At 49.5% G+C, this 17,269-nt stretch overlaps 1 protein-coding gene across 4 annotated transcripts in view; it reads right to left on the reverse strand.

The window, feature by feature from the left end:
- Positions 1–17,269, reverse strand: part of KIAA1671 (KIAA1671 ortholog) — a 186,345-nt gene that overhangs the window by 168,308 nt on the left and 768 nt on the right. The gene's annotated exons all lie outside the window — the stretch shown is intronic.

Consider the following 17,269-nt stretch of genomic DNA (forward strand, 5'->3'; position numbering starts at 1 on the left):
ATTATATTATATATTAATATAATTAATATACTAATTATAATTAATATATATTATATTATTATATATTATTATTATAATATATTATATATTATTATAAATATATATAATATATAATAATTATATTAATATAATATAATATATTATATTAATAATAACAGCTTCCAAAGACATGCCAAGCTAATAAGAACTTCACAGGCAGCATCTCAATCGATCCTCATAACAGCACATTCAAATTGGTTCTCCCGTCATTCCCATTGTACAGACAGGAAGACTGAGGCTGGGGGCTCAACTTGCCCAGAGTCACACAAGCAGCAAATGGTGAAGCCAAAGACTTGAGCCCAGGCTTCCTGGACACAAGAGCCTGCCTGCTCTCCTCCATCTACCCCCTCCCCCATTACATGGCCATTTACTGAGCCCCTACTACAGGCCCAACCCTTATCAGTCCTTTGAAGCAGGCCTATCACACCCATTTGGCAGATGAGGAAACGGAAGTAGAGGCAGGTGATGTGACTTGTCCAGAGGCAAGACTGGAACTGGGGTCTGTCTCTTTGTGGAACCGTGGTCCTCCACACTGGGCTGTGATTCTGCTGGTCCAGTTACCCCGCCTCGGTCTCCCCCTTCCCCTCCCCACTGGCAGGGTCCCTGGAAGGCTTTGTCCTACTGGGGCGGGGAGGACCGAGGCAGCATTTCTCCTGCAAAACCCGGCACACTCAGGCGCTGCCAGAGGTAGGTGGCCCATGGGCTGAGCCGAGGGTCGGCCCCAGCATGCGGGGGATGGGTGGGGGAAGGGCCAAACCCATTCCTCCACCTGCTGGGGTGCTGCGTGCTGGACTATCTTCAAGCCATGACCGGCCCGGTGGGCTCCCCAAGTCACCTGGCGGGTGGCCAGTGGGTGCTGGAGCTCCACCCAGACAGCTCGGGGGCTGTGTAGCACCCCCAGCCAGCTCACACTTGCTGTGGGGGGCAGCAAGGACGGGTGCCTCCAACAACAGGGGGGCTCAAGGGGGCCGGGAGGGTGTCGGGGGGAAGAAGCAGGAATTAGGTGGCAGGAATCCTGACATCTTGTCCCTGCGCAGCAGCTCCCAGCTGGCTCTGTGACCTTGAGAGAAACACGCACTCGAGGCCTTTTGTTCGCTCCCCTAGAAAGGAAGGCTTCCAAAGGAAAGGCACAAAACTCCAGACAGCCTGGTTAGGGCCCGGATCCAATGCCCGCCCCTGGGGATTCTGCCATCCTGCTCCGTAGACAGAGAGTTGCCAAATGTGGACCAATCCTCCAGGGAGGGATGTGCAGGGCTCAGCGTTCCCGGCTGCAGCGAGGCCAAGGGCCCCGAGTCGCCGGCTCAGGATGGGGAGAGGAAGGAGCAGGTTGTCAGGGGCCTTGGAGACCAGTGATGGGTAGACTTGTTTGGTTCCCAGCCAGCTGCCTCCCGCAGGGCATGCAGTAGGCACGTGGCCAGCCCACGCTGAACGGAGGGGAGCGTGGATGGTGCAGGGAAACCCGTCCCTGCTGCTGAAAAAATAAGCCAAAGCTCCCATCCACCGCCGGTGAGTCAGCAGTGTCACTGCAAGAACCAAGGGAGGCCATATGAAATGAGTAGGGACTTTGGCTCCCCGTTCTGCCCGTGCTGGCTGTGTTTGCTGAGTCACCTCCCTCTTGAGGCTCAGTTTTCTCATCTGCAAACAGGGACCAATATTGCTGACCTGGTAGGGTCATCCTCAGGTTGTACCGTATGAAATTACAATATTCCACCATTGTTGGGCTACAAAAACGGCACTTTCACACGTTCAACCCAATATGTGGACGGGGGCAGCGTACAGCATGCGAGCGGTCAACGCTGAAATTTAAGTCTCTCCTCTGTTCTAGCAGAAGACTGTGTTTTTCTCATTCATGGGACAAAATGGAAAATATCTCATCACACCCCCCTCCCCCAAATATAACAACGACACGACAGGATAAAACACCTCACTTTGTGGGTGGCCCGTTAAGAGTTTACAATGTATGGTCCCAAGTACATCAGGGCATGGGGTGTGTATGTACCACAGTGATAACGCAGCGGAAGGAAGGCTGGCATTGAAATATTTTTATCCAAAAAAAAAAAAAGGAAAAGGCACTGTAAAGGCCCAGTTGTGGCAGATAGGTTTTTTTTTTTTAATTTTTAAAAATTTTTTAACATCTTTATTAGAATATAATTGCTTTACAATGGTGTCAGTTTCTGCTTTATAACAAAGTGAATCAGTTATACAGCAGATAGTTTTTTGAAAGTAACTTGTAAAGCATTTACCATATTCTTAACTTGCAGTCTTTGCAGACTTGCACACATATATTCCTCTTTCAGAATAGTTTTGCAAATTGTACACAGACAAAAAGAGAGGGAACTTTTGAGTAAAGAAATTGCATTTATAAATGATCTGTATTAGAATGTAATAAATCTCCAGTTATAGTAAAAAAAAAAAAACAGGCTTTAAGTGATGTATTTCCCCATGCTTTAGATCAAATATAACCAGCACGTTGAACATCTTTTTTAATATTTTTAAGTTTTTAAAAAATGAGTCAAAATGTCGTCGAGCCATACAATGGAGTATTATTCGGCCATAAAAAGGAATGGAGTCCTGATACACTTGACAACACGGCTGAACCCTGAAAACGTTATGCTGAGTAAAAGGAGTTAGAATTAAAACTACATACAGTATGATTCCATTTATATAAAATGTCCAAAATAGGCAAATTCGAGAGACAGAAAGTAGATTAATGGTTACCAGGGGCTGGGGGAATCGGAAGGAAGTGGGGAATGACTGCAAATGAATACGAAATCTCTTTTTGTGGTCATAAAAATGTCCTAAAATTGTGAATATACTAAAAACCACTGAACTATATACTTTCTTAATTCTTTTTAAAATTTTTTAAGGTATAATTGACATACAATATTATATTAGGTTCAAGTGTATATGTTGCAAAATGATTACCACAATAAGTCTAGCTAACATCCATCACCACTCATAATTACAAAAAGTTTTTTGCTTGTGATGAAACTTTTAAGATCTACTCTCTTAGCAGCTTTCAAATATGCAACACAATATTATTAACTTAGAGTCACCGTGCTGTACATTACATCCCCAGGACTTGTTGCATAACTGCAAGTTTGTACCTTTTGATCACCCATTTCAACCCCCAGGCCCCCAGCCCCCACTTGGCAACCACCAATCTGTTCTTTGTATCTATGTACTGGAGGTCTTGTTTTTGTTTGGGGTTTGTTTGGGTTTTTTTTAGATTACACATACAAATGAGATCATCTGGTATTTGTCTTCCTCTATCTGACTTATTTCACTTAGGTTAATCCTCTTGAGGTCCACCCATGTTGTCACAAATGGAAAGATTTCACTCCTTTTATGGCTGAATAATATTCCATTGTATATATATGCCACACCTTCTTTATCCATTCATTCATCGATGGACACTTAGGTTGCTTTCATATCTTGGCAATTATGAATAATGCTGCAATGAACACGGGGGTGCAGATGTCTTTTCAAGACAGTGTTTTCATCTTCTTTGGATAAATACCCAGAACTGGAATTGCTGGATCATATGGTAGTTCTATTTTTAACTGTAATTTGAATTGTACGCTTTAAATGAATGAATCATATGGTAAGTGAATTGTATTTCAATAAAGCTGTTACTTTAAAAAGTGAGTCAAGTTCAAGAAAAACATTAACTGAGGAACAGTCCCAGGTGGTACATAAATATGAAAACTTTTCAAGGTGATACAGGAATGACTGGAGTTTGGAAAACACAGAGTTGACGCATTAAATCCTCAAAACAGAGGCTCTACATGGGTTCACATCCCGCCTCCTGAGTGACCATGGGCTAGGGACTTCACCTCTCTGGACCTCAGTTTCCTCATCTGGAAAATGGGAACAAGAAGAGTTCCTGCCTCTCTGAGTCACCATGAGAATGAAGTGAGTTAGCACGTGCCTGGCACATCCTAGGGGGTCGACGGAAGGATCAATGGGGGACCAGATCTTTTGGGTGGTTCTGACCATGCGTTCATGAGCACAGGGTCCCGAATTCAAATCTCTCAGAAATACCTTTTCCTGAGTAGGTGAAGTGAGATAAAGCATGTAAAGCATTTAGCAAGTGCTCAATAGACATTAACTTATTATTTTCGTTGTTGTTATCACTGTGATATCTGCCTGGGTGGTAACATTTTGGTTGATTTTTATTTTGTATTTTTATTTTTTGCTTGTGTTCTATAATGATTCTGTCTTGTTTCGGTACTAAGAACTACCCAAAGAATTATATTTCGTACTTAGCATCTTTCTCTAGTACGATCTTAGATTTCAGATAGAAGGGAAAACCAGCTGGGGTCCCGGCCTGTTCCAGCCGCCTACCCCGCCCCCTCACAGTAGACACACGCTGGAACTGAAGATTTCCCAGCATCGGTCGGCCTGTGGAAGCACAGTTAGAGGGAAACCCCCCGCCCGTACTCCAAGCCAGCAGAAGGTGAAGATTGTAGCCAGAGCCCGAGGCAGCAGCCCGCAAGAGCAGTTATCCTCCCAACACCCTGCCTCCACGATCCACCCCCTAAAAGTACAGTTTGCGGGTGCAAATTTTGTACCATCCTCCACAACAATAGCCAGATTAATCACGCCCAAATTTGGGAGAGACACTTGGGATATACCGTGTCGTGGGTACAACATTCACTCTGGAGGATCCTGGGGGTACCCCCAGGATGCGGAGACCATCCTTCAGGGCAGCTGAAGTGGATAGACGGCCAGGAGGACTGCCGATGGGGGCAGGGGCATGGCACTGAAATGGACAAGGAAAACCTGGTTTTCTTTTTTTTTTTTTGGCTGTGCCATGAGGCATGCGGGATCTTAGTCCCCCAACCAGGGATTGAATCCACGTCCCCTGCATTGGAAGCACGGAATCTTAACCACTGGACCGCCAGGGAAGTCCCAAACCTGGATTTCAAGGTCAGCCCCAGAAGAACACTCACGGGACAGGTGCTCCAAATGACAGGCGTTGGGTTGGTGAGGGAGCTGCCTGTCGTCCACCAGCTGCGTGTAGTGCCAGCAAACCCAATAATAACAACCGCTGTGGTTGCCTTTTATTGATCACTGACTGTGTGCTGAGTGTTTCATCACACACTCAAAGGTGTGAAGCCATGGTTAAACATACTCCCAAGCAGTGTGGAATCAGACAGCAGGACAACGGTGTTAATAACAGCAACGACGATTCATGACTAGGAAATAACGCATAGGGAGCACTTAGCATAGTGTCTGGCTCCGTCCATGTTGTTTTAGATGTACAAATGATGACGATGAGGTGCTGACTATGGGTCCAGCTGTGCTAGGACCTTTACATATCATAGTACAACAACCCTATAAGGTGAGACCTACTATTAGCCCCATTTTACAGAGAAGAAGACTGAGGGCGGATGAGGTTGTTTAACTCGCCCGTGGTCACTGAGCTGGTAAAGCACGCCATCGCTTGCCCCCCATGGATGTCGCCAACCCCAAATTCACTTCTGAAAGCCAGGCTCCATTAACTGTCCTGCCCGATGGCTCCCCAAACCCCTTCCCTCTCTCTGAGGGTCCCCATTGGTGCCAGGTGACTGCCTAGTTTCAGACCTGCTTAGAGGTGGCCAGCCGACCCTGTCCCTCTTCCCAGCTGTGGCTGAGCCCATCTTTCTGAAGCCACTGCGGGCGCCCAGGGAAAAAGAAGAAGGGTTCTCGGTGAGCTCATTTACAGGGGCCACCTCCAGCTGCTGGGACCAGCCAGCGGCTTTAATTTGGACAAATGCCCAGGACTCAGTGGGGACAGGAAGCATCCCTGAGCGATAAAGATCAGGACCGGCTTGTGAGCGTGCCAGGAGCGCTCTGTGTCGGCCAAACAAGCTGGCCCAACCCCCATTCTCAGCAGCCCCCACTGCTGGCCCTGGCCCTGCCAGGAGGTGGTCAGGGTGTCCCCCCCAGCCTAATGTCCAAACCTGCCAGGTGTAGATTACAGCATTGCTAGAAAGGGGCGCAGCGCTCAAAACAGGGGAAAATATGCATAGTGTAAAACGGTAGCTCGTAAACATGAAGCATTTGCTGTATCCCAGGCATCTCTCTAAGCACTTCACAGACATCGACTCATTTAATCCTCACAGCCACCTTACTTCACGGAGGAGAAACTGAGGCTCAGAGAGGGAAAGTGACCTGCCCAAGGTCACACAGCTAGGAGATTCCAGAGCCAGGATTTGGATTCAAGCCACCTGAGAATAAAGCCCACACTCTAAACCGCAGAATGCAGTGCTGACATCTCTCCATCACATGTACTGTGCACAAGTCTAAAACTCACACCGCAAAACATGAGCCCAGGTTATCTTTCGACTGTGGGATTGTATGAGTCTTACCTCCTCCTTTCTGTTTATCTGTATTTGTAAATGTTTGACAATGAACATGTACTGTAGCATGACGTAAACATATTGTACTAAGGATAAAAAGAGAATAAAAATTATTAATTTGGAAAATGAACTGAGAATCATCCGTTAGAGCACTGAACAGTTATCTCCTGCCACCACCTTCAGGCAGAAGGGCTGGCCAGGTGTAAATAGTAAAGGATATAGAAACCCCGTGGTACTGCAGAAGGATGCATGCGCACAGTGGGGGCTTTACTTAACATCACCACCCACCCCAGTAGACCAGCACAAACATCAACTGGCCATTCACCCCAACATTCACCTATGTGACCTCGCTGGGAGCTCCCGGCCGGGCTGAAAGACGGGCATCAGCACCCACGCTCCATGGCACAGACACCCATGCAGAGAGAAGAAGCCACGCCCAGGGCTGGCGACAAAACAGAGGCAGCAGGTGACCCCAGGGCTGCATGGCTCTCAACCGAGCAGTGTCATCATGGTGGGCCGCTGCCGCGGTCCACAGAAGAGCCACCTTCCGGGGGGTGACCCGGGCCTTGGCACAGGAACTGGGCGACGCCCAGGAAGCCCCTGCGGTCGCCCAGCCGAGCTCACTAAAGCCAGGGCAGATGGCTCACACTTGCTCTGCTGGGTCAGCTAGCATTCTGGGCATTCCAAAAATTCCTCCAGAGCTTTTTGCTGCCCCCCTTCACCCCATCCCCCCCTTTAATGAAGGAAAAGGAGGAGGGCAGAGGGGCTGAGATGAAGGCATCTGGCTAAAGGCGACACTTGGACATCTCATCATCTCCTCCCTGCAGTTAAATCCCACAGTAACCAGGCACACCTCACCTCTCCAAGAAGGAGGTGGAATGCTGGTTGCCAAAGCTTCCCGTCTCATCCAAGTCTGAGCGTGTCAAGGGAAACGGTTTTGCTTCGAGGCTGCCAGGAGGCGGGGCCGGGAGAACAGGGTCCCCACCCCGGTGCCCCCATGGGCCCCACACCTGCCATCACAGCCCTGGGCACGCTGCCCTGTAACCCCTCATCTGTCCCCTCTGGGAGGGCAGGAGCTGTATCCCAGGCACCTCTGAGACCCAGGGCCCAGCCCAGGCCCTGGTACACAGTAGGTGCTTAATTAATAACAAAGATGAAAATGACCAACTATCCCAAAAGAGGACAGGGATACACTGCCTGGGAAGTTCTGAGGGGAGAGATGGTATTTTCAACATGGTCATGGGGAGGTGGGAGGACACACTGCGTTGAGTTATTATCATAGGGGTTGGCAGGTGGCAGACCTGAGTTCAGATCCAGCCTCTGCCACTTCTTGCCTCAAGCTAAGAGACTTGAGGAAGGCTTCAGGTCTCTGAGGCTCGGTTTTCTCATCTGTAAAATGGGTTAGTAATACCACCTGTCCAAGTCATTCTGAGGACTGACAGAAGACGTAGATGTAATACCTCCCTAACAAGGCAGTTGGTACACAGTAGGTCTTCAACAAAGGGTGGGATTTTGTTGTTGTTTTTTTTGGTTTTTTCCTGGGCCCTACGTTTCAAAGGTCTGGTCTTGAGTCTTCCCAAAAGGCGCAGCAAGAATAAAAGGCTCTGGGATCTACTCATCCAGTTGCCCCTCCCCCTGTGAAAAAGGCCCAGAGCGGGAAGGGGCTTACCCAAGGACACACAGCAGAGAAGTAGGTACTCAGGGGTCCTGACTAGTGGCCGATAACTCAGTCTAATATACTCTGTATTCTCTCCCATGGCCTCGGACCCCTTCTCATGCCAAGCAAGTCCCTGGCAGGCAGGCAATCCATTCTAGAAACAAAGACATGAGATTTCCCGGGCTGGGGCCTAAAATGAAAGGGAGAGACAAACTTGGGCAGCTTCCCAGGCCAAAGGGCCCTGGGAGTTCCCCAACGAGTCACTCCGCAGCCCAGCCCAGGGCACTGGGCAGGGCTTGGCAGGCACTGTGCCCACTAAGGCCCAGGCTCCATGTCTGGGCAGGCAGGGTGGCGGGAGTTCACGGAGTGACCTCGGTGGACCCAACGTGCCCGCTGGCCTCCCTCTGCCGGTGGGCCCCGCACACCCTGGGCTTCCTTCCCACAGCGGCGCCTCACCACGCCTCAGGTAAACAGGATGGCACCCAGAAAGGGCTTCCTTCACTGAGGAAGCAAAACAAAAAGAAACGTCAACACAGAGCCACAGCCCTGACCTGGAGCCTTTGAAAGTGCAGCTGACTCTCCAAGGAGAGTCACACACAAAAGGGCTGCCACTGGCTGGTAGCTCTGGGAGAGGAGGTTCACCACACCGGGATTCAGTTTCCTCATCTGTAAAATGGGAACGACACTAGCACTGAGAAAAGATTGGATATAATAATGCACAAGGAACTAGAGTATAAGAAGCAGTCCATCAACGCTAATTATTATTTTGAATTACTGCTACTATGACTACTTCTGCTACTACAAACAAGGAAGATTTATATAGTGATTCATAAAGTCATTCCTTGGTATAACTTACAGAGAATTTTTAAGAATACTAAACTGATCTTTTTATGGGTCAGCGATCCCATTTTTAAAGTGCCTACTATGTGCACGGTTATCTCACCTAACCCCACAACCACCTACCACAGGGAAAATCCTAGAGTCTTCTTTCTGCAGATGAGGACTGAGGCTCAGAGAGGCAAAGTCACTTGCCCAGAGTCACACAGCAATGACACAGTACAGATGGGACGGAACACTAGGATTGTCTAGCTTGGCCTGCTTTACCGCCAGGGAGGCAGCAAAGGAGGGATTGAAGGCACATGGGCTGAGTCAGGCTGCAAGGATCAGCATTCCCCCTTCCTAGTAGAGGCCCTGGGCATGGGGCTCCCTCTCTGAGCCTCAGTTTTCTCATCTGTAAAATGGGGACATAAGAATCAAATAGGGCTTCCCTGGTGGCGCAGAGGTTGAGAGTCCGCCTGCCAATGCAGGGGACACGGGTTCGTGCCCCGGTCCGGGAAGATCCCACATGCCGCGGAGCGGCTGGCCCGTGAGCCATGGCCGCTGAGCCTGCGCATCCGGAGCCTGTGGTCCGCAACGGGAGAGGCCACAACAGTGAGAGGCCCGCATACCGCAAGAAAAAAAAAAAAGAATCAAATAAAACAATGATGAGCACAGTGCCTGGGACAGAATGAAAACTCCCTACTTATTATTTTTATTTTACTCTAAATAACATTTAGTGTTCTCAAAAGCCAGGTCTCAGCAGATGGAGGAAGAGCAGACTCAGTCATCTCCCCAAACTTCTGAAGGCACAGGAGCCAAGGCAGACCATCAGGTACACACAGGTCAAAGGCTGTCCTCTCTCACCTTCAGTGACACCTTGGCCCATCTGAGACTCACTTCACCGATGGGGAAATGCCCAGAGAGGTGAAGTGACCTACACAGGGTCACACAGGTATCCCATGCTGGCGCTACCCAACTCTTCTCCAAAAATCCAGCCCTGACATCAAGCAGATCCCATTTTCCCCATGGCCAGCACGGGATTTGCCAAGCGATAGCTACAGGATAAATTTTCATTGAATGAATGAAGGAGTCAGTGTGACTTCTAACCCTGCACCTAGCTCAGGTGGCCTCCAGCCGATACTCATAACCAGGGGCTCCCTGAAACCTGCTGATTGTTTCCACAAAGGGAAGGTGTGAATATTCCTTAAACTCAGAGCACCCAAGACCCCTCCCTGGCCGGAAGGGGGCTGAGTGGATAGTCAAGGCTCGCCTTGGGGACAGAACGTCAAGTAAACAGTGATCCGTTAACTGACAGCCCTCCAGCTACAGCAGAAGGGGAAAAACACTTGCTGGGAAGCAGGGGTCCTAAGTCACTCCTTTCCCCAGGACCCTGGTGCTCCAAGGACCAGAAGCAACCTCACAGACCTTCATACATAACAATGATACTAGTAATAATGACAATAGTATTATTGTAAAAATGACACATGTAGGGACTTCCCTGGTGGTGCAGTGGTTAAGAATTCGTCTGCCAATGCAGGGGACACGGGTTCGAGTCCTGATCTGGGAAGATCCCACATGCCTCAGAGCAACTAAGCCTGTGCACCACAACTACTGAGCCTGAGCTCTAGAGCCCACGAGCCACAACTACTGAGCCCGCATGCCACAACTACTGAAGCCTGCGTGCCTAGAGCCCGTGCTCTGCAAAAGAGAAGCCACTGCAATGAGAAGCCCGCACGCCGCAATGAAGAGTAGCCTCCACTCGCCGCAACTAGAGAAAGCCCGTGTGCAGCAACGAAGACCCACGCAGCCAAAAAAAAATTAATTAATTAATTTTAAAAAATGACACATGTACATTCATTATAGGGCACTATGTACTAACTCATTTAATGCTCATCCACCTCAGGAGGAAGGCACCATTGTTACTCCCATTTTACAGAGGAGTAAACTGAGGCACAGAGAGACCAACTGTCTTGCCTAAGGTCACACAGTTGGAGAATAGTGGAGGTGGGGTCTGAACACAGGCAGTCTGGATCCGGAGTCTCTGCATTATTCCCAAGGGATGTTGGGAATATCTAATTCTAGAACCAATTCTGCAGAACCGATATCCAGTTTTGCAGAATTCCTCACTCCACCCTAATTAGGAACCCCCACCCCCATCCCAGCTCCGCAGTCACAGGACCATTTATATGTCATCTACTTCATGCCAAGTGTTTCACAGTCCTTCTTGCTAATGGTCATAAGCACCCTGTGTCCATTTTACAAACAGGAAAACTGAGGTTCCGAGAGGTGATGAGACTGGTTGAGGGTCACGAGGACCATAAGGAGCAGAGCTGGGATTTGAAGCCAGATTGATCACCTCCACAGCCTCCCCTTGGCCTCACTGGGATCTCCCAGTCCACTGGCTACAGGTACCAGAGCCTGAGGAACAAAGTCCAGAGCAAAAACCACCATCAAGACGATTATCCCTCACCTTCGCACCTCATGTCACAGAAAGCACCTCCTTATCCAATACTGTTTCAAGCTTCACAGCAGCTCTGCCAGAGAAGACGCATTATTCCCATTTTCCAGATGAGGAAACTGAGGCTCAGAGAGGTGAACTTCCTGTTCTGGGAGTTCTCACAAACCGGGTCGCCTTACCCAGACCCCTGCTTTGATGTGTCCCCCACAAATCATGAGCCACGATGCTCACTGCCACCTCTGGGCGGACCCTCCACCTTGGCAAGGACCTCCCTGACCCATGTGGCAGGCTGTATTCCTGCTCAGAAGATATATACTAGCTCCCTCTCAGCCTCCATGAGAGGATCGTACTTCCATCTCATTGATACTGAGTTTGGCCACGTGACTTGCTTTGGCCAAGAGAATGAGGGCAGAAATGACACCTTCCCAGTTCCAAGGGGAGGCTTTCGGAGGCTCTGCAGGTTCCCAGTGAGATCCTGAGCATCTGTTGTCCACCACAGAAGAGCACGTCCTGGCTGGCTGCTGCCTGTCAGCCTGGGTACCAAGATGAAGATACACAGGGCAGACGGGAACCCAAACCAAAGCCTGGAATCCAGCCTCCCTGCCAAGCCCAGGCAAGGTCAGCCAAGCCATCTGATGACCCCCAAGTACGAAACAAATGTTTGCTGTTAAAAGTCACTGCAGGGACTTCCCTGGTGGCACAGTGGTTAAGAATCCGCCTGCCAATGCAGGGGACACGGGTTCGAGCCCTGGTCCAGGAAGATCCCACATGCCGCGGAGCAACTAAGCCCATGCGCCACAACTACTGAGCCTGCACTTTAGAGCCCGCGAGCCACAACTACTGAGCCCATGTGCCACAGCTACTGAAGCCCACATGCCTAGAGCCTGTGCTCCGCAACAAGAGAAGCCACCACAATGAGAAGCCCGTGCACCACGATGAAGAATAGCCCCACTCACCACAACTAGAGAAAGCCCATGCACAGCAACAAAGACCCAATGCAGACAAAAAAAAAAATCACTGTGATTTGGGAGATGTTTGTTACACAGTATTATCATGGAGAAACCTGACTGACACAAAGGACTATGTGTTTCCAGCCTTGGAAGGAGTAGGAAAGGTACAGCCACTCTGGAGGGAAACTGAGCAGGTGAGATCAACATTCTAAACACCCTATATCCCAACTGTTCCCCATCTTGGAATGTGCCCTCCCATCGACTACAACAAGTATGCAAAGACACATGAGCAGGGATGCCACCGTGACGCTGTGTGTTATAGCAAGAAAACAAACCACTCAATGCTCACCAGCAGGGCATGTGCTCAATAACTAATAGCACCTTCAGGCATTGAAGTATTGTTCAGTTTTTTAAAAGAGTGCAGTAAGTCAACACGGTCTAAAATGGGTCCACATCTATTTTTAATTTCTGCGTGAAATTCTTTGTCTTATGATTGTTGTTGTTCAAAGCATATGTCCACATATACCGATTCATTTCTTTATTCCACAACTGTTTACTAAGGAAACAGCAGTGAAGACAAATAGGGTTTCTGCCTTCTTGGAGCGTCATCTAGAGGGGGAGGAAGCAATACCACCTCCACTACAACCACCACAAGGAACAAGAAGCAACACATACCGAGCACTGACCATGTGCCAGTTCCTTTTCACTTCCTCCTCACAGCAACCCTCAGAGGTAAGACCCGTTATTATCTCCATTTGCCGATGAGGAAACTGTGGCTCAGAGAGGTTAAGTCACCTGCCCAAGGTCACACAGACAATAAGTGGCAGAACCAAGATGCAATTCTTTCCATCTGGTTCCAGAGTGGACCAAAAAAACCCCAAAAAACAACTTAAGATAGCAGAGTGTGATAAGGGCTTGGGAAGAAGTAAACAGAGCATATGTATGTGGAAAGTTTCTGGAGGGTCGAGGGAACTGCTGACTGAGTTATCTCTGAGGAATGGGATTGGGGGTCTTGGGCGGGATTTTACTTTTCACTTAACGTAAATTCATTTTGCCGTTTTTGAAGTGTTTGGTATGTTACATGTTATTTTACCATAATATATATATTATATGTTATTATTATACTGTGTGTGTGAGTGTGTGTGTGTGTGTGTGTGTGTGTGTGTATGTGTATCTCTTCTGACTCAGTGATGTAAATATCCAAAGATCAGCCTTTGGGGATGTATTTTATATTCTCAGTGGAGACAAGGCTATACAACATTTCAAAGGTCACTCAACTGAGCCATTAGCAAATGTGGCAGTGACAACTACTTCTCAGAAGTCAATCCATAATCATTTCCATATTTGTCTCAATTTGCCTTCCCCCTCCCTTCCTCCCATCCAATTGACCAGATTTCTGTGGAGTGAATTCCTAAGGGCAGAGGCTCTTTTGACTTGCCCATAGAAGATGCTCAATAAAATATCCATCACATTGAAGGAAAAAAAAATTTGTGTGTGCATGTGTGTGTATCTCTCAATTCAAAGTTTGTTAGCTTCTTTGTAAATGACAGGAGTTTCGGTAGTGGTCTTGGGCAGAAGGACCCCCTCAAAGCCTCAGTTTTATAAACTGCAGAATCAAGGGTCCCCAAAGCAGGCATCGCCTGTGTTTGTTGTGAAGAATAAAAAAAGAACAAAAGAGCTTCGCCCAGAACCCAGCACACGTAAAGGGTTCAGTGAAAAGCAGTTGCTCTGATGTGTTATGTGCTTTCTCTACATTCTCTCCAATCCTCCCATTTTACAGAGAAAGAAATTGAGGTCCCAGGAGGGGAATGGCTTGTCTGGGGTCACACTCCTATAATCTGGATGGGTGAGTGGGGGAAGAAATGTGAAACTCCTGGACAGAGATTCCCCCTGCCCTCCTCTCAATCCCAAACCTGCCAAAGCCTTCCTGTTTGGCTATTTAGGGAGTGGCAGGGGGTGTAAAGAGAATTTTTGTTGCCAATGGTCTAACTTTTATTTCTTCAACACACCCTGTATTCTGGGTATACCAATGAGCACACAGTTCTCCTAATGGCCCTGCCTTTGCCTGTCCTGCTCCTGCTGCCTGCAATGTCCTCATCCTTGCCCTCTCCTCCTTTAAGACTCAGCTCAAGTGTCACCCGTGGTCGCCCAACTTCCCCCCCCCCCCCCCCCCACCAAACACACCAGGTTGGAAGAGGCAAGCACCACCTGCCTGAAACAATATATATATATAGAGTGTGTGTGTGTGTGTGTGTGTGTGTGTGTGTGTGTGTGTGTATATAATGACATGCCGTGATGACATCTATTATAATAATCATACCCACTAATTAGTGGGCACAGACCAGTGTGGACACTATGCCTGGTAATGTCCATGCACTGCTTCTCTCAACTTGTATAACAACCCTTTGAGGGAGGGGAGTATCCTATCATGAGCCCATTTTACAGATGAGGACACTGAGTCTCAAACCAAATACCATGGCCTCAGACCACAGCCAGGAAGGGGCAGCGCCAGGGTTTGCCCCCAAGTCTCCCTGGCCGACTCCCTCCTTTCTATCCCTGCCTCCTCCTGGAAGCCTCCCTGGGTTTACCCCTGCTGCACCCTGACCCAACCTCACCAACATTTGTGGCTTCTCTATTCAACTTCACTAACTCAAAACATCCTGGATTTGCAAGCTGGAAGCAAGTCCAAATCCCTGCTCTGCCACTGGCAGCTGACAAAGACCTCACCGCCACAACACTGAGTCCTGAATCTGTAAAATGGGAATGACGAGCCCCACCCCCTCACGCAGGAAGATGGTGAGGGTTCCAAGGTAAAGTCCCCTCAGAGGTTTATGACCCTCCCAGGGCAGGTGACAACAGATGCTCAGGAAGGTTTGCTGACTTGAATGAAATACTGACACTTAAAATATTCAGGCCACCTCCACTGGGGGTTTCCTTCTCCAGATTGACTGCCATGCCTCCAGGAAGGGGTCTTCAACCGCATGGCTCTTGAAACACAACACTGACCACTGTCTCTATCCAAGTTCAGTTCCGTCATCACCTCTCACCTGGATTTTTCGAGCAGTCTCCAGCCTCCTGGCACACCATCTCCCATCCAGCCTCCCCAAGAGATGGGCAAGCTTCCCAAAACACACATCTGACTCCATCCCTCTCCCCCAGAGAAACTCCCACAGTGCCCCAGTGCCCCAGTATAAAGTCCAAACCCCTGGGAATGGTTGCCCTGGCCCCTGCCAGGATCTCCAGCCAACACCCTATGCTCCCTCCTCCGTCCAGGCACCCAGGCCTTTCTGTTCCCTCTTTCCAGCACATAACGCCATCCTCTACCCACGGGCACGCTCTCCAAGAAACAAACCCCCTGCCCACCATCCCCCACTCCAGGTCAGAAGCCCTCAGCCCCTCTTCCCATTATCACAGCTCTCTCCTTCTGGGCAACTGCCTCTTTTCACAAAGAATTTACCCCTTAAGGGTGTGCCTCCTCTTTGACATGGTGTCTTGAAATATTTGTTGAATGAATTAATTAATGAATGCACATTTAAAACATCCCTCTGGGGCTCTTTTTCTGAGATGGTCAGAGATGTATTCTGGTGATGCTGAGAGGGGAGAAAGGCTCACGGCCAGATAGTGGGCTGTTCCATTCTCCTGCCAAAGTCAGCCCTGAATAAAAGCCAGCCCCCAGGACCTCCAAGGGGGGGTGGGGCACCTCCAGACTAAGAATCTGGGGTGAGGGTTATACCCCCAACATCAAGAATCAGTACAGCTGCCTCACTGGACTGCAGGGCAAGCTGATTGCTCACAGCTAGATCGCAAGCCAGGAGGACAGACCCTATATTGCCCTGGGTCCACCATTTCTAGTGTCTGCCACATAGTAGGTGCTCAATACACACACTGGTTGACCGAATGAGCTTCTCACATGTCTAGACACTGTACTGAATGAAACCCTGTACTTCTGTAGGATAATTGCACCCTTGTCAAGCATGCAAATCCTTTAAAAAGGATTCCCCATAAAACCACCAGGACCGTGCCTAGTGGATGCACAACTCCCTCTGGAACTGTCCCAAGGATGAGACACCGGTGTCTGGGGGTGAATGCATGTTTGTCCAGGAGCTTCGATGGATTAGCAAAGAGAAAGCTGGGCCAAGGGAGAAGTCTTGTCCAAATGCCCTGGTTACTGATTAGCCAAACCCTAGAGCTTCTCTCTGCAAGGGGGATCAGAGGGGCAATTAAACCCCTTTGGAAGAAAGACTAAGTTAAATATCTGCCTAATCCTGCAGTTTAAAAAGGCGGCAAGTTGGGTTTCTGGAGCCTTTCTTCAGATACCTGAGGGGAAGCGGCAGGGCATGAGACAAGGGAGAGACCACAGAACGAGGGCCCACTAATATTTACAGAGCCTGTACCTGTTTCAGACCTTTTATACCTATTAATCCTGCCAGGCACCCAGACGAGAGAGGACTGTGACCCCCACCCCCACTCCATTTTGCCCGAAAGGGAGACCTGGGCTCAGAGAGGTTAAGTGTTTTGTCCAAGGTCACAAAGAAGCTGCAAAGAAAAAGCACTTTCTTTGTGCAACAGGTATAGCCCTTTCCTTTCCAAAAGGTAATGGCAGCTCCTGTCTGGAGAAAGTTCAGTCCCGCGGGCAGGAAGCCCTGGCCACCTAGGCGGCGCGCGGAGGTCACACGGCAGCCCCACTACCGACCGGCTACCGACCAGCGGAGAAGCAGGGTTTCAGGGCGCGGCGCCGCGGCTCCGTGCCGAGTGTGTGCTAGGAGGGTGTGGAAAGGTCGGGCCCGGCTCGGGGGTCAACGGGCCGCTTCCCTTCCCCTGGGTCCCGCCTGTAGGCTTAGGCAGCGCCGCCAGCGGGGTGGGGGCCACCCGAGCCTACCGGGAGCAGGGGGATTGAGCCTTAATCCCATCAGGGCACCTCTGCCCTGAGAAGGCGCACGGAGGGGTGCGCAGGCCCTGCAGGGAGGGCGCGTCCGGAGCCCCGGAGCCCGTGGGGCCC

This window comes from Aethalodelphis obliquidens, unplaced genomic scaffold (assembly GCF_003676395.1).
Source record: "Aethalodelphis obliquidens isolate GAN/ISIS:26980383/991018 unplaced genomic scaffold, ASM367639v1 scaffold28, whole genome shotgun sequence".
Lineage (NCBI taxonomy): Eukaryota > Metazoa > Chordata > Mammalia > Artiodactyla > Delphinidae > Aethalodelphis > Aethalodelphis obliquidens.